The sequence below is a fragment of the Uranotaenia lowii genome, chromosome 1, assembly GCF_029784155.1.
Source record: "Uranotaenia lowii strain MFRU-FL chromosome 1, ASM2978415v1, whole genome shotgun sequence".
NCBI lineage: Eukaryota > Metazoa > Arthropoda > Insecta > Diptera > Culicidae > Uranotaenia > Uranotaenia lowii.
Window position 1 is genome coordinate 175,202,205 of NC_073691.1, and position 22,880 is coordinate 175,225,084.

The 22,880-nt window shown below is 36.8% G+C and overlaps 2 long non-coding RNA genes across 2 annotated transcripts; one reads left to right on the forward strand and one right to left on the reverse strand.

Moving 5' to 3' along the window:
- Window positions 1-202: 202 nt before the first annotated feature.
- On the reverse strand, window positions 203-15,403 carry LOC129739125 (uncharacterized). The gene is made up of 6 exons (XR_008735754.1): window positions 15,339-15,403; window positions 12,928-14,574; window positions 10,979-12,298; window positions 10,173-10,470; window positions 2,361-4,524; window positions 203-1,566 (listed from the first exon to the last, which is right to left on the reverse strand). It is a non-coding gene; the product is annotated as an uncharacterized LOC129739125 (long non-coding RNA).
- Window positions 15,404-17,033: 1,630 nt separating this feature from the next.
- LOC129754692 (uncharacterized) lies at window positions 17,034-22,004 on the forward strand. Its single transcript, XR_008739059.1, has 3 exons — window positions 17,034-17,077; window positions 17,651-17,805; window positions 21,841-22,004. It is a non-coding gene; the product is annotated as an uncharacterized LOC129754692 (long non-coding RNA).
- The last annotated feature ends 876 nt before the right edge of the window (window positions 22,005-22,880 follow it).

Below are 22,880 nucleotides of genomic sequence, written 5' to 3' on the forward strand. Positions count from 1 at the left end.
GTACCATTTAAGTACCGTGTACCCAGATGATTATTAGCCTTTTTATGCTTACCTACTTGTAGCAACATTATTTTTGTAAAGTTCAAAGGCTCAACACAGTTTGCATATCAGACATTTTATAATTGAAATTTCAGAGAAGAATCAGAAACTTTTATTTTTATTAATTTTTTTTTATTATTAGTTGAGTTCACAATTGATCAATCTCTCTTTCTAAAAAACTTACAATAGAATAATGTAGTTCCCATTATCATTCTCAGAATGGAAAACACACCGATTGACAGTGCTACGATTCGCATACGGGTGCGCTTAGGCGAGTACATACTTTGCGACAAGGAAGGTGCCCGATCATGCGAAGCTTGGAGTATCTTCAAGAATGTGAGTTTGAGCACTACAAGGGAGTGTGTTGGCTTTGTGCAGTGCGTGAACTGCGGATCCCTTTTCCGATTCCCGAAGGGCAACAGTACCTCGAACCTGAATCGCCACTTCGAGAGATGCAGAGCAGGTGCTTCTGAATCCGATCCTGAGTCTTCGGCTTCTGAAGTGGAACAGGAGAGTATTCCGGAAGGCCAAGCTTCTGCCCAAAGCGTACAACAGCACGTCAAGGACCAAATTTTTAACGCTTGCATGAAGTGGAAAGCCTTAGATCTGCGTCCATTTTGTGTGCTTAACAGACCAGGTTTTAGGAATTGGGCGCAGAAGCTTATCGAAGTTGGTGCGGAATTCAGGAATGTGGACCTCGAAAGTGTTCTGCCAGACCCATCAATAGTTTCGGGAAAGCGTGCGTCGTTGCAGAGAAGGTCAGAACGAAACAGTTGCCAGAAGTGAGGGAGGCTTTGAGAGCTAAATGCTGTGCTTGCGATGCTGATCTGTGGTCGGATCGGTATTCGGAATCAGCATACCTCACGACTACGGCCAAATACATAACGGAGGAGTTCGAGCTCAAATCGCTGGTGCTATTTACGACTGACCTCCCAGCGGATCAATCCGAAATCGCTGCGAATGTAAGGAGTTTTTCAAATGCTGCAATTGAAAAACTCCAGATTTCCCAAGAGGACATTGCTGATGTGACTCACATAACGGACCAGCGCTCAAATATTGCCAAAGCATTCGCCAATCGGAACTTTGTGTCCTGCATGGCCAATAATCTGGACACCTTTTTGAAACATGCATTGGATGGAAATTTTTTGAGAGACCATGCTCCATCGATCATGACATGCCTGCAAGTAGCAAGAAACGCTGTGAACTACTTGAACTAGTCAGGCTTTTTCAGTTTGCTGCCTTACGCTGTGAAAGCAAAGTTTGAAGTCCGCTGGGATGCAGATGTCGATATGCTAGTTGATGTCTTTGATGTTATTTCGAAAATTAAGGATGTTCTTGGCCAGAAGGGAGAGCAACAGAGGTTGAATGGTTCAACACTATTCTATTTTGTTGGAATTAATTGTTGTCTCCGAGAAGACCACTACATTGGAGCTGTACTGTGTCCAAACGTTCGTAAATTAACGAAATGCCCAAGAGAGGCACACCCAATTTCCTTGGTCCTATCCAGGATCTAAGATATCCGATGCTCTGAAAGAAAGATAAACTTAAATAATTATTCATATTCACAATTGGCGATAGGCAGCAAGACGATTAAATATGCGGCTTAATCTGGAAATCAACTATTTTTCAACTCAGCAATGATCAGATATTCGAGAAAATTACATGCAGGGCAATACAAAACAAAGTACAGGAATAATAAAATGGATATTAATTCAGGAATCAACCAAATCATCTGAAATTTTACACTGATGATTGGTGACTCAAAATGCATCGAAAAACGTATGGGAGCAAAAAGAGGAACTATATTTAATGTTATAAGACATAAATCACCGTTTTGTATGTTTGTTATCTAACCTATTGGCTTTATCGGTGAAATGTGATGTCCTTTTTAGTAGAGGCATCTCAAAATTATGAAATTTAATAAATGGTTAAACGTCAGAAGAAATCAAAGATGGTGAAAATAAGCGGGTAAACTTTATTTAGAAGCATTATCATCACATACTAAATTTTAGTTCAGCACGGGCCAACTACTACGCACTGCCATATTTTTGCTTGTGGGGCGAACCGCACTTGGCCTACTTAAATGCAACTCTATCACTATCTACCATTTCATAATAGTTGGCCCGTGCTAAACAAAAATTTGATATGTGATGATATTGCTTCGAAATAAATTTCACTCGCTCATTTTCACCATCTTTGATTTCTTCTAACTTTCAATCCATCTATGAAATTCCATAATCTATAAACGTCCCTACTAAAAAAAAACATCACTTTTCATCGATAAGTTAAATAATATTGATTTAATGTTCAATAATAATTACCTTCTCGACTGCTGAATGACAACCCAGAATGGAAAACACACCAGTAGATAGTGCTATTCGGGTGCGCTCAGGAGAGTACATCGTATGCGATGATAAGCAAGGTGCCGATCATCCGAAGCTTGGAGCATTTTCAAGAAGGTGTGTTTGAGCAGCACAAGGGAGAGTGTTGGGTTTGTGCAGTGTGCAAAGTATCAATCTCTTTTCCGGTTCCCAAAGGGCAATAGCACGTCGAATCTTAATCGCCACTTTGAAAGTTACAGGGCAGGGTTGTCAGTTCTGCTTCTAATTCCTCGTCTTCTGGTTGCGAAGCTGGATTTGAAATACAGGAACAGGAAAGAACTATGGAAGGCCAATCTTTGTCCAAAGTATACCGTGTGAAATGAGAAGCCTTTTAGTTGAGTCTACATTTGATCAATCTCTCTTTCTACTGAGCTTACAATAAAACCAAATTCTCCCATTATGGAAAACGCACCGGTTAACGCTGCTACCGTTCGCATCCGGGTTCGCTCAGGCGAGTACATCCTTTGCGACAAGGAATGTGCCCGATCATGCGAAGCTTGGAGTATATTCAAGAACGTGTGTTTGAGCACCACAAGGGAGTGTGTCGGCTTTGTGCAGTGCGTGAACTGCGGATCCGTTTTCCGATTCCCGAAAGGCAACAGTACCTCGAACCTGAATTGACACTTCGAGAGAACCAGGTAAGGCGCTTCCGATTCCGATCCTGAGTCTTCGGCTTCTGAAGAGGAACAGGAGAGTATCCCGGAAGTGGCTTCTGAAGTGGAACAGGAGAGTATCCCGAAAGTGGTACAAGAGAGTATTCCGAGAGGCCAAGCTTCTGCCCAAAGCGTACCACAGCACGTCAAAGACCGGATTTTTTGACGCTTGCGTGAAGTGGGAAGCCTTGGATCTGCGTCCATTTAGCGTGCCTAATGGACCAGGTTTTAGGAATTTGGCGCAGAAGCTTATCGAAGTTGGTGCGGAATTCGGGAATGTGGACCTCGAAAGTGTGCTGCCGGACCCATCAATAGTTTCGAGGAAAGCGTGCGTCGTTGCAGAGAAGGTCAGAGCGAAACAGTTGCCAGAAGTGAGGGAGGCTTTGAGAGCTAAATGCTGTGCTTGCGATGCTGATCTGTGGTCGGATTGGTATTCGGAAACAGCATACCTCACGACTACGGCCAAATACATCACGGAGAAGTTTGAGCTCAAATCACTGGTGTTATTTACGACTGATTTTTCATCGGATCAATCTGAAATCTCTGCAAATGTAAGGAGTTGTTTTCTGCATGGTCAATTATCCAGACACCGTTTTGAAGCATGCATTGGATGGCAATTATTTGAGAGACCATGCTCCATCGATCATGACATGCCTACAAGTAGCAAGAAACGCTGTGAACTACATGAACCGGTCAGTCTTTTTCAGTTTGCTGCCTCACACTGTGAAAGCAAAGATCTTAGTCCGCTGAGATTCCAAAAGATATCGATTTGGGTCGTGAATGGATGAAAGTAGCAGTGGTATTCTAGCGCCGTAGGCAGAGCCGGAGCTGTACTTGCAATACGGTAGAAGGAATGACGACGCACCCGAAACACTGTTGAGCTTCCCTGTTTCCGAGACTGGCCACTCTGGCGAAACGCATCCTCACAATACCCGCTGCGGGTGATAACAGCGAGCAAAACATTAGCCTAGCGGGTGTTGTATTGAGCGACAAAAGGAGTCGAGTCTGTCCAGAAACTGTAGATCGGTTCCTAGTAATTCAAAACTATTTCTTAGGTCGAACTTCAGCAGTCCGTACAAATTTTCACTATTCATTTACTTTTTTTTTCAGAGCCAGCCTGATAGCCAAATTTAAAATTATTGTTTGAAGCTAGTCGCTGGCTGCTTATATCGTACTGCAGTTGTGAGCCTTTGACAGTGCTGCAGCTGTGCAGGATTACCCAGTAGACGCGTTCCTCCGGGTGAAGACAAAGTCAAGGCCAATGGAGTGACTGCCAGAAATTCTTCGTCAGATGAATTCAATGGTTGATTGATAACCAACAGTTGGCGCATTCATTCCAGCAGATGAAGTGTTGAGGCCATGCTTCTTTTTTATTTTCGAGAGTTTTTCCCATACAACTTTTTCTTGGGTCGTGCCTTCGAAGCGCAGTTTGTGCATATATTCGACGAAATCTGAAATTAAAAAAAAAAAAAAGAAATGTAAAAATTTAAACACAAATTTCCTTTTAATGAAGGGGCAGGCAGCTGGGTAACCTCACTCAATAAAAAAGGAATTCAATATGCATTGGCTAAAAATAAAGAATAATAACTTTCGGCTTTATGCCCTAAGATCTTTATTTTCAATTTAAAATTATTTTATCATGCCTTTGACTTTGAACACTTAAATCAGATGATAGAACCTCGAAATACAACAGTACGAATATCGATCTCCAATGTGGCATGTGTCATATTTTTAAAACCAGAAATGGACTCCTATGAACGTAAAACACGGTTGCATACATATATAAGACTACTTTAATTTCGATTTAGAAATCGATTTAATCTCTGGTTAGAATTTGATGCTTTGAGGTAACATTGATCGGTCTTTATTTTGACGATTGTAACAAGTTTTCTTCATCATATAGAATACAAAACAACTTCTGAATTTCTGTTTTTCTTGGTTTTGATTTCTTTGGAGTCCAGAAAAAAAACAACAACGTGGTCCTTAATTTGTTTAAGCCGAACAACAATTAAAAACGAAAGATAGACAATGATGCTGCATAAATTAAGGCGCTAAACTTTTCAACATTACTTATAAAATTTTAACTACCAAAACAAATGAAAATTAGCCTTCATTCAATTTCATATGCCCTCGCACTATTCCTTCAAAATGTACAATTTGATAGGGTTTCTAACCTTTTTTGTCCAAGACTGGATTACTCTTGGTAAATGTCCGTATCTTTGAAATATCGAAATTTACCGCAAACTACAACAAAATCTTCATCAAAACTAAACATTTACTGAGAAAAAAAAAGTTGACCTATCACATCAATAAACCTGTTTGCTTCTGAACGCTTTGATTTCATCAGGAAGGGTGCTCGTTGGCGAGCCTTCGAAAAATAGGTGTTTCAAGATTTTTAAATTACATTTTTACATACATTTGAAGTCTTCGAAAACCAAACCAAGTTTTTTTCCCAATTCGAAACTCAACTTATAGGTTTTCCATCTTAGAAAAAAATTTTGAGATATTTTAACTTTAGACTTAGTTATTTATCTGGAAAAATTACATGTTGATTAAAGCTACCCCAATGATCAATGTTATTATAAACACCAAGCACTTTGTTTGCACGAGAAAAAGATACATTATGCCTAATATTTTTTTATTTTCTACTTATACTTTTTTTAAATTTTTTTTAATTCATAACTTCAAAATCATACCACCATGTTTTACCATGTTTTACACTTCTGTCATAAATTTTAGTTTCTTGATGAAAAATTGATATAATTCAAAACGCTAGATAAAGCGCATATAAAAAGTGCTATAATTGTCCTGAAAAGACCGCTAAGCCGATACGTAACCTAGAAATTATTTCCGGTCGATCAACAAATTGGTCAAAAAGGTATTTTGAAATTGTTTTTCAAATTAGGATCTGCATTTTATTCAAAAAATTTTCCATAATTTTTGAGTCCCATATGCATTAAAAAAATATATATATTCCGAATATGAAAAAAAAACACAATATTAACGCTGTACTCATTCGAAATCCGGGAGGTTACAAACGCGTGAATTTTAAAAACTAATCGTTTGATTGAAAAGGATGAGCATTCTAGTGATGTTCCTTTTACTTATCATATGGTTGCAAGATTATCCGGTTATATCCGGAGTTTCCCCGATATTGAATACAAAATTCATTACACTGAAAAAATGCCTGGATTTAGCCTGGATTTATTAACTTAATTCAGAAAATCAAACAAAAAAAAAATGGTTATGTAAATTTTTTTTTATTAACGCCTCCAAACGGGATGTTTTAACACATAAGTGAGTTATAACTTTCAAGATTACTATTTCGTTGAGGAATCCAATTGTAAGAGAGCAGGCTTATAGTTTCGATTGTTATTTCAATTCGAATTTTCAAATTGGTTACCAAAGTCCATAGTATTTGATTTAAGGAATTCATTTTAACGAAATGTATTTACGGATAAGGAGATATGTAATATCCCGTAAATAAAATTAAAAATATCAAAATTGCAGTATAATCAAGAGCCAAATTTCAAACTTAATCTTGAATTTTGATCAAGATTGCAAACATCAGGTTTGAACTGAAAAACTTTAATCAATTAATTTTACTTTTAAAACTTATTTTATTTTCTTTAGTTGCTTAAATCTTTGACTTTGCTCGAGTGTTTGGTAGATTGCGCTCATTTGATTCAAGCATAGAATAAGTTTTTTTAACCATCGCACACAGGAGTTTTCGACCCAAAAACCTGGCCAAAACTAAAAATTTAAATTTCATTGGTTATTTTAATGTCAATGTTTATTTGATTCTTGAATTAATTTAGCACCATGTGCCGGTCGTTTTTTGACATCTTATTTGTTTATAAGCTGTAGCACCTGTCGAAACTTTAGTATTTTTATAAGATACAATTTTTCTACAAATCGTCGAATCAGCGCGACTAAGTCAAATCTATGAAATAAAGTTTCTTAAGTAACTAAAAATAAAAATTTGATATGGAGAACTTCAATGGAGGGATGTTAAATAATTTTGAGTATAATAGATAAAAATCGATGATAATAGGGCCACTGATAACTGCTTTGAAAATTCTTCTATTTATTTTTTATTTTAAACGTTGTTTGTTTTACAAAACTGTGTTTTTGTTAATGTTCCCAGCAAGTCCCGGCAAAACGTTTCATGTAATCTGGAAATTGATAACTTCAATAATCATGTGCAAAAGAAAAAAAATCGCGCAAACTCGCGCATTTTTGATATTTTTAAGTTTGAAGTTTAAAAATATTGATAGATTACTTCCACAAAAAAGTCACCTAGAGCTTCGTTTATTTTAAACTAATGCTCGGTAAAATTTATGTTCTTTTTCGAATATTTTCAAATGTTTTGTAACTTTCCAAAACAAATAAAAAAAAATCTAGAGTTTTTTAATTTTACAACTTTTTCAACCAGGGTTATCTACCATGTCATATAATTGTTAAAAAATTTCTAATGGAAAATTATGAAAAATTACGAAAACGGTGAAAAATATGTTAAATGATCTTAAAATCGTTTGATAAGTCAAAATAAACGTTTTTATTGATTTCAAACCACTAAATACTTTTGGCCAACTTTTCCTTCTACGTACTCCTGTGTGCATCGATGAAAGTAAGTTCTCTTATTTGTTACAATGGGATTTCTTATAAAAATGTAGTTGACCATTTTACAGATTTTTGGATGTATTTTAAATTTTTTTGTCATGTAACTCTTAATAATGCACGAATGAAAGAAAAAAATATCAAATTATGTTTTTAACTGTATGATTATTTATTTTTGAGTACTTTTACATTAAATAAAAGTTTTCATTTTGAATCGTAAATTAAGAAAATAAGCAATGAAACTAAAAAAAAAACTAAATGTTTATAAATAAACATTAAGTAACAAAATGTGGAATTCGCATTCATCAATGGTTAAAAAAATCTTTGAATTTGTTTGAAAGTATTGTGGATCAAACTTATTTGATTTGATCCTAAAATAAGTTATTTTAGGAGTGCTTTCGAATTCTTTGAAAAAAAACTTCTTCTAGGCTCAAAGCTATCAAGCTCAATCTTCCCAACTTATTTGCAAATTCAAATATTTTAACCCTTGAATGAAAAAGATCAAATTTTCAAAAATGAAAGTGATAAATAAATTTTGGATCAATTTTTTTTTTGATGCAAACTTGAGCCATAATAATAATTATTGCAATATTAATAATGTTAAGCAAAACACCGATTTTTTCAATGAAGATCAGGTACTGTCGATTTTTTTTCATTCAAATTTGGGATTTTTTTTTCATAAAACAAAACTTAGAAAACTAACTGAAATTCTAGTCTATAATAATGATTTTCAGCTGAATTGTGTGTACAACTCATTTTGAATGAAAAAATAAAACCTGAAAATTGAATTGACAAACCAACTCCTCAACAATTTTATGTTGATTGTAAAACCCACTTCCAAGCTTAATCTTTTTCTTTATTTTGAATCTGTATTCTGAATCTTAATTCAGAATCTGAATTCAAAAATTGAACTTCGAATCTTTTTTCGAGTTTCAATACGATCTATACGACCTATACGAATTTCTATACGATTTCTGAAATGTAAATGAAAATCAATTTCGGGATCTTAATTCTAGATCACAATTTTAAATATGAATTTCAAATAATTCCTCTATATCTTCATTCATCTTCATATAAGTTTTCAATTTTTTATCGTAATATTTGAATTTTGTTTAATCCAAGGTTTCACTTATCTGACTACTGCGGATTAGCGGGGTTTTACTGCATTTATTTCGAATCAAGAACAGAGAACTCGGAACTGCTTTTGTTGCTTTTCCATTTTATTAGAATCAACAAAAATGAAAAGACCCGGTGGTTAAAAGGTGTCAAATAAATTGTAATTATAAAAATTAAAATGGAAAAGCAATATTTTAAATTCAGCACAACTATTCCGCTATATGATAGCTCCATACAATTTGTTCAAGACCATCAAATTCGAATATATAAAAAAAAATTTCTGTTTTTCTATATTCGAAAACTATTATGAAAATATTGAAAATGCATATGAATTTAGAAAAATTTGATTCAAGTTTGATATGAAATTCAAAACCAAATTTCAATTTTTTTATGATTATTAAAAGTTCAACTCAAGAATTTAATATTGAGACCTGAATTTCTATGAACAAGTGAGGAAATTTTGAAAAATTGTAGAAGAATTCCGAGCTTTGGATGGGTTCTTGAGATTTTATTTCACATTTTCGTAGATGACGGAAAAAATTAAAGAAACATAAGCTATCAAAGAACGAAAGAACATAAGCCGTAAATATCATGAATTTTTCGAAAAAGATACAACGGCTCACCGACAGGACTTGAACCTGCAATCTCCGCTTCAGTACAACGGCGTGTTAGCCAATTCCACCACGGTGAACGTGATGAAACCGGCGAACCCGAGCAATCGAGCTCTGCCGATCAACTGCTGGACCTTCTATCGAAAACACAATGTATATCCCGCATGTGATCTTTCCCGCTATTGATATCTCTTGTTTCTCTAACCCCACCCATATCAATAGCGGGAAAGATCACATGCGAGATATACATTGTGTTTTCGATAGAAGGTCCAGCAGTTGATCGGCAGAGCTCGATTGCTCGGGTTCGTCGGTTTCATCACGTTCACCGTGGTGGAATTGGCTAACGCGCCGTTGTACTGAAGCGGAGATTGCAGGTTCAAGTCCTGTCGGTGAGCCGTTGTATCTTTTTCGAAAAATTCATGATATTTACGGCTTATGTTCTTTCGTTCTTTGGTAGCTTATGTTTCTTTAATTCTTTCCGTCATCTACGAAAATGAGAGGTGATAGATGCAACTCTATCTGTATCTACCACTTCATAGTAGTTGGCCCATGCTAAACAAAAATTTGTTTTGAGATGATATTGCTTCTAAGCTTCTAAATAAATTTTACTCGCTCATTTTCACCATTTTTCATTTCTTCTAACTTTCAATCCATCTAAGAAATTCCATTATCTATAAATGTCCCTACTTAAAAGGACATAATTTTTTGCCGATAAGTTAAATAACATTGATTTAATGTTCAATAATAATTACCTTCTCGACTGCTGAATGACAACCCAGAATGGAAAACACATCAGTAGATAGTGCTACGATTCGTATTCGGGTGCGCTTAGGAGAGTACATCGTATGCGATGATAAGCAAGGTGCTGATCATCCGAAGCTTGGAGCATTTTCAAGAAGGTGTGTTTGAGCAGCACAAGCGAGAGTGTCGTGTTTGTGCAGTGTGCTAAGTATCAATCTCTTTTCCGGTTCCCAAAGGGCAATAGCACGTCGAACCTTAATCGCCTTTATGAAAGTTGCAGGGCAGGCGTTGTCAATACAAAACAAAGTACTGGAATAATAAAATGGATATTAATTCAGGAATCAATCAAATCATCTGAAATTTTACACTGATGATTGGTGACTCAAAATGCATCGAAAAACGTATGGGAGCAAAAAGAGTAACTATATTTAATGTTATAAGACATAAATCACCGTTTTGTATGTTTGTTATCTAACCTGTTGGCTTTATCGGTGAAAAGTGATGTCCTTTTTAGTAGAGGCGTCTCAAAATTATGAAATTTTATAAATGGATAAACGTCAGAAGAAATCAAAGATGGTGAAAATAAGCGGGTAAACTTTATTTAGAAGCATTATCATCACGAACTAAATTTTAGTTCAGCACGGGCCAAATACTACGCACTGCAATATTTTTGCTTGTGGGGCGAACCACGCTTGGCCTACTAATAAGAGGTGATAGATGCAACTCTATCTGTATCTACAACTTCATAGTAGTAAAAAGGACATAATTTTTTGCCGATAAGTTAAATAACATTGATTTAATGTTCAATAATAATTACCTTCTCGACTACTGAATGACAACCCAGAATGGAAAACACATCAGTAGATAGTGCTACGATTCGTATTCGGGTGCGCTTAGGAGAGTACATCGTATGCGATGATCAGCAAGGTGCCGATCATTCGAAGCTTGGAGCATTTTCAAGAAGGTGTGTTTGAGCAGCACAAGCGAGAGTGTCGTGTTTGCGCAGTGTGCAAAGTGTCAATCTCTTTTCCGGTTCCCAAAGGGCAATAGCACGTCGAACCTTAATCGCCACTTTGAAAGTTACAGGGCAGGGTTGTCAGTTCTACTTCTTATTCCTCGTCTTCTGGTTGCGAAGCTGGATTTGAAATACAGGAACAGGAAAGAACTACGGAAGGCCAATCTTTGTCCAAAGTATACCGTGTGAAATGGGAAGCCTTTTAGTTGAGTCTACATTTGGTCAATCTCTCTTTCTAATTAGCTTACAAGCAAACCAAACTCTCCCATAATGGAAAACACACCGGTTGACAGTGCTACGGTTCGCATTCGGGTGCGCTCAGGCGAGTACATACTTTGCGACAAGAGAGGTGCCCGATCATGCGAAGCTTGGAGTATCTTCAAGAACGTGTGTTTGAGCAGCACGAGGGATAGTGTCGGGTATGTTCAGTGCGTGAACTGCGAATCGCTTTTCCGGTTCCCAAAGGGCAATAGCATTTCGAACCTGAATCGCCACTTCGAGAGATGCAGGGCAGGAGTTTCTGATTCCGATCCTGAGTCTTCGGCTTCTGAAGTGGAACAGGATAATATTCCCGAAGGCCAAGCTTCTGCCCAAAGTGTTCCACAGCACGTCAAGAACCAGATTTTTTGACACTTACGTGAAGTAGGAAGCCTTAGATCTGCGTCCATTTAGCGTGCTTAACGAACCAGGCTTTAGGAATTTGGCGCAGAAGCTTATCGAGGTTGGTGCGGAATTCGGGAATGTGGACCTCGAAAGTGTGCTGCCAGACCCATCGATAGTGTTGAGGAAAGCGTACGTTGTTGCTAAGAAGGTCAGAGCCAAACAGTTGCCAGAAGTGAGGGAGGCTTTGAGAGCTAAATGCTGTGCTTTCGATGCTGATCTTTGGTCAAATCGGTATTCGGAAACACCATACATCAGGACTACGGCCAAATACATCACGGATGAGTTCGAGCTCGTTTCTAGGTCGTATCTTAGGAACCTCTCGTTTCTTTTGCTCCAACTCTTATGGATCCATCGGTTCGAAGACGGAAATTGTGCTCAAATCTATTGATTTTTTAAATGCACTTTTGAACCAGATCCGCCGTCACCGCTCTGGAATACATGGTAATGGTATGGTAAATTCTGAAACGAAACGAACATTGCAAATATTAACTTAAACATCTTTAATTAAATTCATTTGTCATTGAAATGATATCAATTGAAACTTTATATAAAGAATTGAATATAAATTTAATGTTAAGATGCGATTTATCACTGTTATGTATGTTTGTTATTAAACTTATCGGTTTTTTATGTGAACAGTGATATCCTTTTTAGGAAGGACATCTTAAGGTTATGAAATTTTAAAGATGGTTAGAAAGTTAGAAAAAATCAAAGATGGTAAAAATGAGCGGGTAGAGTTTATTTAGAAGCATTATCATCACATATCAATTTTCTGTTCAGTACGAGCCAACTGCTACGCACTGCAATATTTCCGCTTGTGGGGTGAACCACGCTTGGCCTACTTATGTGTGGTGATAGATGCAACTCTATCTCCATTTCAAAGTAGTTGGCTCGTGCTGAACAAAAGTTTGATATGTGAAGATATTGCTACCAAATAAATTTTACTCGCTCATTTTCACCATCTTTCATTTCTTCTAACTTCCAATCCATCTATGAAATTCCAAAATCAATAAATGTCCCTACTAAAAATGACATCTCTTTTCACCGATAAGTTAAATAACATTGATTTAATGTTCAATAATAATTACCTTGCCGATTGCTGAATGACAACCCAGAATGAAAACACACCAGTAGACAGTGCTACGATTCGTATTCGGGTGCGCTCAGGAGAGTGCGATGATAAGCAAGGTGCACGATCAACCAAAGCTTTAAGTATCTTCAAGAAGTTGTGTTTGAGCACCACAAGAGTGAGTGTTGGGTTTGTGCAGTGTGCAAAGTGTCAATCTCTTTTCCGGTTCCCAAAGGGCAATAGCACGTCGAACCTGAATCATCACTTTCAAAGAGTCAGGGCAGGCGTTGTCAATTCTGTATCTTATCCTTCGTCTTCTGATTGCAAAGCTGGATTTGAACAAAAGGAACAGGAAAGATCTCCGGAAGGCCAATCTTTGTCCTAAGTGTACCGTGTGAAATGGGAAGCCTTGTAGTGGAGTCTACATCTCTTTAGTTAGCTTACAATCAAACCAAACTCTCCCATTATGGAAAATACTCCGGTTAACACTGCTATCGTTCGCACTCGCGTTCGCTCAGGCGAGTACATCCTTTGCGACAAGGAAGAGGCCCGATCATGCGAAGCTTGGAGTATCTTCAAGAACGTGTGTTTGAGCAGCACAAGGGAGTGTGTCGGCTTTGTGTAGTGCGTGAACTGCGAATCCCTTTTCCGATTCCCGAATGGCAACAATATCTAGAACTTGAATCACCACATCGGGAGATGCAGGCGCTTCTGATTCCGATCCTTAGTCTTCGGCTTCTGAAGTGGATCAGGAGAGTATCCCGAAAGTGGTACAGGAGAGTATTCCAGAAGGCCAAGCTTCTGCCCAAAGTGTATCACAGCACGTCAAGGACCGAATTTTGGACGCTTGCGTGAAGTGGGAAGCCTTAGATCTGCGTCCATTTAGCGTGCTTAACGGACCAGGTATTAGGAATTTGGTGCAGAAGCTTATCGAAGTTGGTGCGGAATTCGGGAATGTGGACCTCGAAAATGTGCTGCCACACCCATCGATAGTATCGAAAAAAGCGTGCGTTGTTGTTGAGAAGGTCAGAGCCAAACAGTTGGCAGAAGTGAGGGAGGCTTTGAGAGCTAAATGCTGTGCTTTCGATGCTGATCTGTGGTCGGATCGGTATTCGGAAACAGTATACCTCACGACTACGGCCAAATACATCACGGTGGAGTTCGAGCTCAATTCTCTGGTGCTATTTACGACTGATTTTCCAGCGGATTAACCCGAAATCGCTGAGAATGAAAAGAGTTTGTTAAATGCCGCAATTGGAAAACTCCAGATTTCCCAAGAGGACATGGCCGATGTGACTCACATAACGGACTAGCGCTCAAATATTGCCAACGCTGTGAGCTACTTCAACTGGTCAGGCTTTTTCAGTTGGCTGCCTCACACTGTGAAAGCAAAGAATGAAGTCCGCTGGGATTAAGATGTCGAAATGCTAGTTGATGTCGTCGATGTTTTTCCAAAATTGCAGATGTTCTTGGCCAGAAGGGAGAGCAGCAGAGGTTGAATGGTTCAACACTATTCTATTTTGTTGGAATTATTTGTTGTCTCCGAGAAGACCACTACATTTGAGCTGTACTGTGTCCAAACGTTCGTAAACTGGCGAATTGTGGACCACAAGAGAGGCACACAAACATTCCTTGGTCGTATCCAGGATCGAAGTCATCCGACGCTCTGAAAGAAAGATAAACTATAATAATTATTCATGTTCAAAATTGGCGACTGGCAGCAAGACGATTTAATATGCAGCTAAATCTAGAAATCAACTATTTTTTAACCCCGCAATGATCAAACATTCGAGAAAATTATATGCAGGGCAAAACAAAACAAAGTACAGGAATAATAAAATGAATATTTATTCAGGAATCAACTAAATCATCTTAAACTTTAAACTGATGATTGGTGTCTCAAAATGCATCGGAAAATGTATGGGAGCAAAAAAAAACTATATAAAATTTTATAAAACATAAATCACCGAAATGTATGTTTTTTTTAACTCATCAGCGTCATCGGTGAAAAGTGATGTCCTTTCTAGTAGGGACATCTTAAGGTTATATAATTTTAATAATGGTTAAACGTTAGAAGAAATGGAAGATGGTGAAAATAAGCGGGTAGAATTTATTTAGAAGCAATATCATCACAAACTAAATTTTCGTTCAGTACGGGCCAACAACTACGCACTGCAATATTTCCGCTTGTGGGGCCTAACGGGCTTGGCCTACTTATGTGTGGTGATAGTTGCAACTCCACCTGTATCTACCACTTCATAGAAGTTGACCCGAGCTTAAATAAATTTTGATATGTGATGATAATGTTTCCGAATAAATTCCACCCGCTCATTCTCACCATCTTTGATTTCTTCTAACTTTCAATTCATCTATGAAATTTCATAATCTTAAGATGTCCCCACTAATGATTTAATGTTCAAACATAATTACCTTGTCGACTACTGAATGACAACCCAGAATGTAAATCTTTGTCCAAAGTGTACCGTGTGAAATGGGAAGCCTTGTAGTGGAGTCTACATCTTTATAGTTAGCTTACAATCAAACCAAACTCTCCCATTATGGTTTGATCAAGAAGAAAGCAACAACTTTGCTTTCGCGCCAGGCAGCAAGCTGCCGCAAAGCTGCGAGTCTTAAAGGCCCGGTGAGACTCTTAGGAGGTTTTTAATTCTCGACATACAAATGAAGACCAACGAAAGAGAAACTGAAACGCGATTTTAGGGCAACAATTCCAACGATTTCAAAATTCCTAATCGAACCAAATTCAGGGACCTTATTTCGGCAAATCACTACCCAAGTGTTAGGTTAAACGCCGGAATTTATTCTATGAGCCAGGTTTGGTTTAGTACTGTACGTCACCTGTGATTTTCCTGCTACGTGGTTTGTGTCTCCGACACGTGGTGACGTTCATCGGCGGCGGAAGGAGCGTAACTATTCGTGACAATCACCCCTTGTAGTAACGATGCTGTCAGCCGAGGGAGCTCCCGGCGGTACACTGAAGAGATTCCTTTGATGCAGGGTTTCCCAATCGGTCGTATCCGGTTCCGAAGAGCGTTGAACTTTATTTCGAGATCCGACAACCAAACTCCTCGATGCGGCGGGGTAATGGGCTCGTATTTGACGATGAGCCCAAGACCAAAACCTTCATTTGAAGGTTATCCTTCAAATGAAACAATTAGCTTAGAATTTATTTGCTTTTTCAAAGCTAAGTTCCGTTTTTACCTCTCGAGGTTTGTTTCACACTCACAGCGTGGTCACTAAGATACCAGATCTTTTTCCAGGAGGCTCTTTTCACACCTTATCACTTCAGGGTGACCACTTTAATGAGACCACTGAATTGGTTTTTGGCGGCAATAACCCGTATTTCCCTCAACTTAATTCGCGCAATCTCGTGTCGATTCCTGATTGGTTAGTTCTGCATAATGTATGACAAGACTTAAAATTTTAGCGTTTGGCGCTAGTGTCGCTTAGGAGAATCGAGGGATCTTAAGACTCGCTTTTTAATTTAAATATTTAAATTGAATTTCTCCTTTTATCTTATCTTTATTTCTTTATCAATAGTACTGAATTCTTGTAACACTGTTACATTTCCCTCAACACATTCGAGAAAAAATATTTTCTTAGATTGAAAATCTAAGAAAATATTTTTTTCAAGTCTAAGTTGTTTTCTTATTTTTTTAAATTCATTCACTTATCGTTGACTTCTGTAGAATACCATTCAACTGGCTTTTGCTTGAGGTTCTGCTTCTTATTTAATCCTATTACTCAATTGGCGTACGGTATGAATGCTATACCTACTTTCGTTTGTTTATAACAACAAATTTTGTAACGTTGAGCTTTTCTCAACAAACTTCATGCTCGAAAGCCAAACATCCCTAAATAATTTTTAACATCAGAAAATTTTCCGATCAAATAACCACACCCCTCGTCGGGTGAAACTGACAGCATAAAATTTACTCAAGCAAAGCCTCTACTGTAATCAAATGACGTTTTGACGGCTGTTTTGAAAATGTTATTGTTATTGTTCGGATTGCTAAAATGGAAATTTATGAGAAATTATTGTAAGTGATGAAGATTTTTTTTTTTTAGATTTTACGGAGATTAATTAATTTAACTGTGCATATTTAGGAACTGGACAACTAGGTCTATGGCGTATGTGTGGAAAACTAAAGGTAAGCAGTGATTTTATTGTTAAGAGTAAGTGAATTAAGCAACGAAAAATGAATGAGCTCGAACTGTGTGAGGGTTAAAACGTAATTTGAGATTCTTTTTGAACCTTTCAATCCTAAACGTAAAAATTTGTTTAATTTTTCACTTATTGTAAAAAACGGCGTACGAATTATTTTTAACTTCTAGATATTTTTGGAAAATTTTGGTGTTGTTTGATGAGTTCTTTAAGTTACTGAAAATAAATTCAAATCGTATTCATTTTCGTTTCAATTTCGTTTTGTTTTTATATTTATCTTTGGTTTGTTTTCCTACCTACGTACGTTTTCACTCCGTCGAGCAACAACCAACCGTGTTTCATGATTTGAATAATTGTTTTTGTCGTTCCCTATGTTCGGTTTGTCATTCTTAATACGTTTTCAACTCCGTCGAGCCAAGACAAACCGTGTTGTTCATAGTGTTTTGCTGTTGATTCCAACTTTGTTTCTATACATAGCTCTATTTTTTTTTGTAAACTGTTCTAATTATTATTTGTTTTCTTTTTAGCTCAGATCATGATGGAAGTAAATTCGTACCAGGTATTCAAGTCCGGCCGGGATGGCCATTATCTGGGCCCTTCCAGACTCCCACTGTCACTTCGGAGTGGTTTTTCCTTTCTTCACCTCGGAAGGCTTCAAGGCTTCGATGGCAATCGGACTCAAGGGCAAAACCTGATGCAAATTACTTAATCATGGTATGAAATTTTAATTTTTTTCGTTTTTTTCTTTCTTTAATAAATCTGATCTTTGGTACACTCCTAAGCTATTTCCTAACTCGTCTTCTAAGTCGAAACAATTCGATCCTATTTTTGCTCGGATTTTAGCTAAAGTGTATGTTTTTGCTAATTTTGCGTTGAACTTTTTAATTTTGTTCGAAAGGGGATAATTCTTTTTGTATACTACTTCTCCTACTGAAAATTCAGGTAGATTTTTATTTGCTTTAAGATTATAATATTTTTCGTATCTATGGAATGCCTTCTTCAGATTCTCTTTGACTTTGGTAAACACTTTTTTCAAATCTTCCGATAACTTTTGCGGTTCTACTTGAACATTTTGATCTGAATCCCTGATTTGTTGGTATCCATCACCCATGCTTATATGATTTCTCCCAAAATTTATAAAATAAGGGGTGTATTCAGTTGAATCGTGACAACCTGTTCGAATCGCTAAGGCTATTTTTTGAATATTTTGATCCCAGTCTGTTTGATCATCTTTTAAGTATGTTCGAATTGCTGAATTAATGACACGATTAACCCTTTCGGTAGGGTTGTTAGCCGGATGATAATTTGCATTTCGCCAGTGTTTTACTTTGTATTTATTCAAAAATGACGCGAATAGTGCTGACTTAAACTGAGGTCCGTTATCAGAAATTAAAATTTCTGGGACACTGAATAGTAAAAATATATTGTTTTCAAGAAATTTAATCAGCGTATTTGTTTTTGATTCTCTCATTGGTTGAATTACAACGAACTTTGAAAATAGATCAGTAACAACTAGAAGCATTGAATTTCCTTGTTTCGATCTAGGAAATGGTCCTACATAGTCAACTGAGACTATTTGCCATGGCATATCTGCAACTTTTTGTTTTCCCATAATGGGTGTTTTGTTAATATTGGGATGTTTTGCAGTTTTACATACATCGCATGCTGCGCAATAACGTTTTATTTCTGTGCTCATTCTTGGCCAGTAGTATTTTTCTTGAATTTTCTTGAGTGTTTTATCTGTTCCTAAATGTGCTAAGCTATGTTCTGCTTCTAAGATTCGTATTCTCTCTTCTCTTGTTGGATAATACTTCCATTGAAATCGAGGATCAGCACTTCCTTTGTCTGGAAGAAATTTATAGATCTTTTTTCTGATTACTTTGAAATCTTTGTATTTTTGTGGATTGCTGTCGATGTCACGTATTAGTTTTTCATATTCAATGTCTACTGAGGATATTTCCAGAGAATTTATTCTAGATAAAGCATCCGCAACGATGTTAAATTTTCCTTTTCTATATTCAAGTTCAAAATCATAATATTGCAGTCGGAGGGCCCACCTCACGAGTCTGGCTGAATTACCTTCTACTGTAACTTGACTTAACCATTTCAATGATTGCGCGTCTGTTATGACTTTGAATGAAGTTCCTTCTATATATTGTTTAAATCGTTCTATGGCTAATATAACGCCTAGACATTCGCGTTCTGTCGCGGAATATTTTTGCTGAGCCGCGGTCAATTTCTTCGAGAAAAATGCTATTGGTTTCCGACAACCGTCTTGAATTTGTATCAGTACTGCTCCCACAGCGTGAGCAGATGCGTCTGATTCTATTATGAATTGCTTTTGAAAATCAGGGTTAGCTAGAGTGGGTGGACATGTTAGGATGCTTTTCATTTGATTTAATGCCACGTTGGCTTCCGGGGTCCATTTAAATTTACCGTTTTCTTTTTTGAGCAAATCCGTTATTGGACTTAGAATTTCACTATAATTAGGAATAAACTGTTTGAAGAATCCTATCATACCAATTAAACTTCGGATTTCTCGTATCGTTTTCGGAATTGGATAGCTAAGTATTGGTTCTAGTTTTTCGCTATCGATGGACAATCCCTCTTCGGATAATACAAAGCCTAGGTAGTTAACTTTCTTTTGGCAAATTTTCGACTTTTCTAAACTGATTGTTAGACCTGCAGATTTGATTCTTCTTCCTACTTCTTTTAATAACCGAAAATGTTCTTCTAGTGTGTTTGACAAAATAATAATGTCGTCCATATAAACGAACACTAGTGGTTCTAGGTCGAATCCAACTACTTTTTGCATCAGTTTTGTCTGCGTTCTAGGTGCTCCCTTTAGACCAAAGGCAGTTACTTTAAAACGGTATAATTTATGACCTGAACGAAATGAAGTGTAGTCTCTACTGTTTTCCTCCAATGGTATTTGCCAATAGGCCTTTGATAAATCGAGTACTGTAAAATATTTAGCTTTTTCAATTTTTCCTAAAATGTTTTGCATATCTGGTATGGGGTATGCCTCATTCTTTGTTACTTTATTAATATTTCTACAGTCTAAACATATCCTCCATTCTCCGGATGGTTTTCTTACTGGTAGTAAGGGATTACACCAATCTGCGTTAGATTCTTCGATAATATCTAAATCTATCATACGTTTGATTTCTTTTTGAATTTCTTTTTCCATTGCAGGTGATCTTCTATATTTAGGAGGTCTTTTTGGTTCGGCTCCTTCAATCAATTCTATCCTATGCTCAATTAAATTTGTGCGTCCTAGCTTTCCGCCTGAATCGAAGCTTTTAAGAATTTCGACTAAGTTTTTCTTCTCTTTTTCTGACAAGTCATGTTCAAACATCATTTGTTCGAAGTTTAAGCTTGATGGAATTTCCACCGAAGGGATCTCTAAAGTTGAATCTGTTTGAATAGGAGCTTCCATAAGAATTTCTCCGCTTGGTTCAAGAATAACATTTATTTCCTCACTCTTTTCGGCAAAATAGTCTACTGCTGTATTTAACGCAATTTCGTCGACTTGTGATAACTCGCAGGATAACGGTTTCCATTCAGATCTTGAAACTATGGCTGGCTTAATACCAAACCCATTCCAAAAGTCTATTCCTAATATTAACTTTTTTTCTATTTGTGGAACATAAAGCGTTGGAATAACTTTAGTCATTTTCTGAAAAGTATAGGGAATATGAATCAAGCCAATTCCTGGGTATTCTGTGCTATCTGCCGTTTTTATTTTTAAATTTGTCTGGCTAATTTGAAAATTGTGCTTTCTAATTAGATTCGTATCACTAATAATACTTATCGCGGCTCCCGAATCTAATAATGCATCTATCTCTGTATTCAGAATTTTAACAGAAATATGTGGACACTTGTTTGGCTTAATTTGAATTTGAATTATTTCGTTATTACTATCTATGTAATTTCTGGGAGTATCGTTTATCGAAGTGGAAAGGTGACTCCCTATTGCCTCTCCAATGTTTCGTTTTTTGTTTTAATTACTTTAAACTGATGTCTTTTTGGACATTCTGTGGCAACTACATTCGATTCTCCACATACGTGACAGAATATTCTTTTTTGTTTGTTACAATTTCGCCAATAGTGACCATAATTTCGACAGTTCCAACAAAGAATATTTTCCTGTTCATTTAATTTTGAGTTCTGATCCGTGTTTTCAATTCTAGAATTATTTTTGTATAAACTCATTGCGTTTAATTCTTGATTCTGTTCTTCTGAGATTTTTTCTAAATTTGTTTGTTCGATTTCATGTACTCCTAACGACTTTCCACGGTTCGTATAGGTGTGATAAAAAGCTTTATCTAATTCAAAACATAATCCTGTCAAAGCATCTAGGGTAATAAATTGTAAATTAATGAAGGCTAAATGTGGACGATAACTATCTCTCATATTTTCTAAAATAATTTTTAGTTTCTCTTTTTCGTCTAATGGAGTTGATAATTTTTGAGCCAGTCTATCAATCTCGGCTACAAAAGCAATGAAAGTTTCATTTAAATATTGTCGTCTTTCTCTAATTTGTTTTTCAATTACCCGATCTGTATTTGGCATTCCAAATCTCAATTGTATCATGTCCTTAAAAACTCTCCACGAAGTAAATTTCGAGCTATACGTGTAGTACCAATCTTCTGCGATAGAATCTTGCTTGAACAAAAAATTTGCTTGACCTAAAAGTTCGATTTCACCAGTGCGATTATTATTTGCTAATGTTTCTACTCTTTTTAGGAATTCTTCAACGGATGGACCTCTAGGATCCCCACTAAATCTCACTGGCCACTTATCGATTGGAATTCTGGACCATCTTGGCGTTCCACCACCTGAAGTGGTTTGGATGCCCCCTACATCGTTAGATGCGCGAAAATAAGTTGGTTCCCCATAAGGTCTAGACTGCCTGTTTTCAGGTATTTGTTGGATATTTTCTCGCGTAATTGGTTGACCTCTAGCCTGATCATGTGGTTGATAGATCTGCGAGTGATTCATGAGCAATTCGTTAACATGAGCTTTGTTGTTTCTAAGCGATTCATTGAGTATCTCTTGATTAATTCCTGTTAAATTAATTCTTTGTGATTGATTAGACAGTTTATTTACGATCAGATTCATCATAGTTTCCATTTTTGAAGTTAGAACATCTTCTACAACTTTACTAACCGTTTCTAACGTAAGGTTCTGCGAATTATTTTGATTAGATTGATTCATCGGAACTCTGAGCGTTGATGAATGAGCGTCGTTGAATGGTTCTGGTTCATTCAGATCTACCAATAACGGTTCTGGATTTTGTAGAGGGTTGATTTGAGTTAAAATCGATTGATCTCCGGTAGTATTTGGGAAAACAGAATCATTCCTTTTTATCTCTGTCGATCGTGAAACATACGATGGAGGTGGAAATTCATACGCGGGTATTCTGTTTACTTTGATTTTAGTCGTATCTAGTTTGGAGCCCGAAAAGGTTACTCTACTCGTTTTTTGTGTTATGTTAATTTCCCTACGCGTTTTATCTTTTCGAATCGAATCCTTTGGCATTCCGAACACATCAATCAATATTTCAATTTCCTCAAGTAAGTCGTTTCTAGTCATAATTTGGTACGCATCAATAGTTGCCGTTCTTTGTACTCTGAGGTACAGATGTCGTAATCGAGTCATTAATTTTTCGTCATATCCTGCTTCTAAACCGTGTCTATAAATTACAAGCTTAGCTTGAACTAAATTTAAATCTTCGAGCATAGTTCTTCGCGAAGTAAGAATTCTAGGTACCTGAGCTTCTTTGC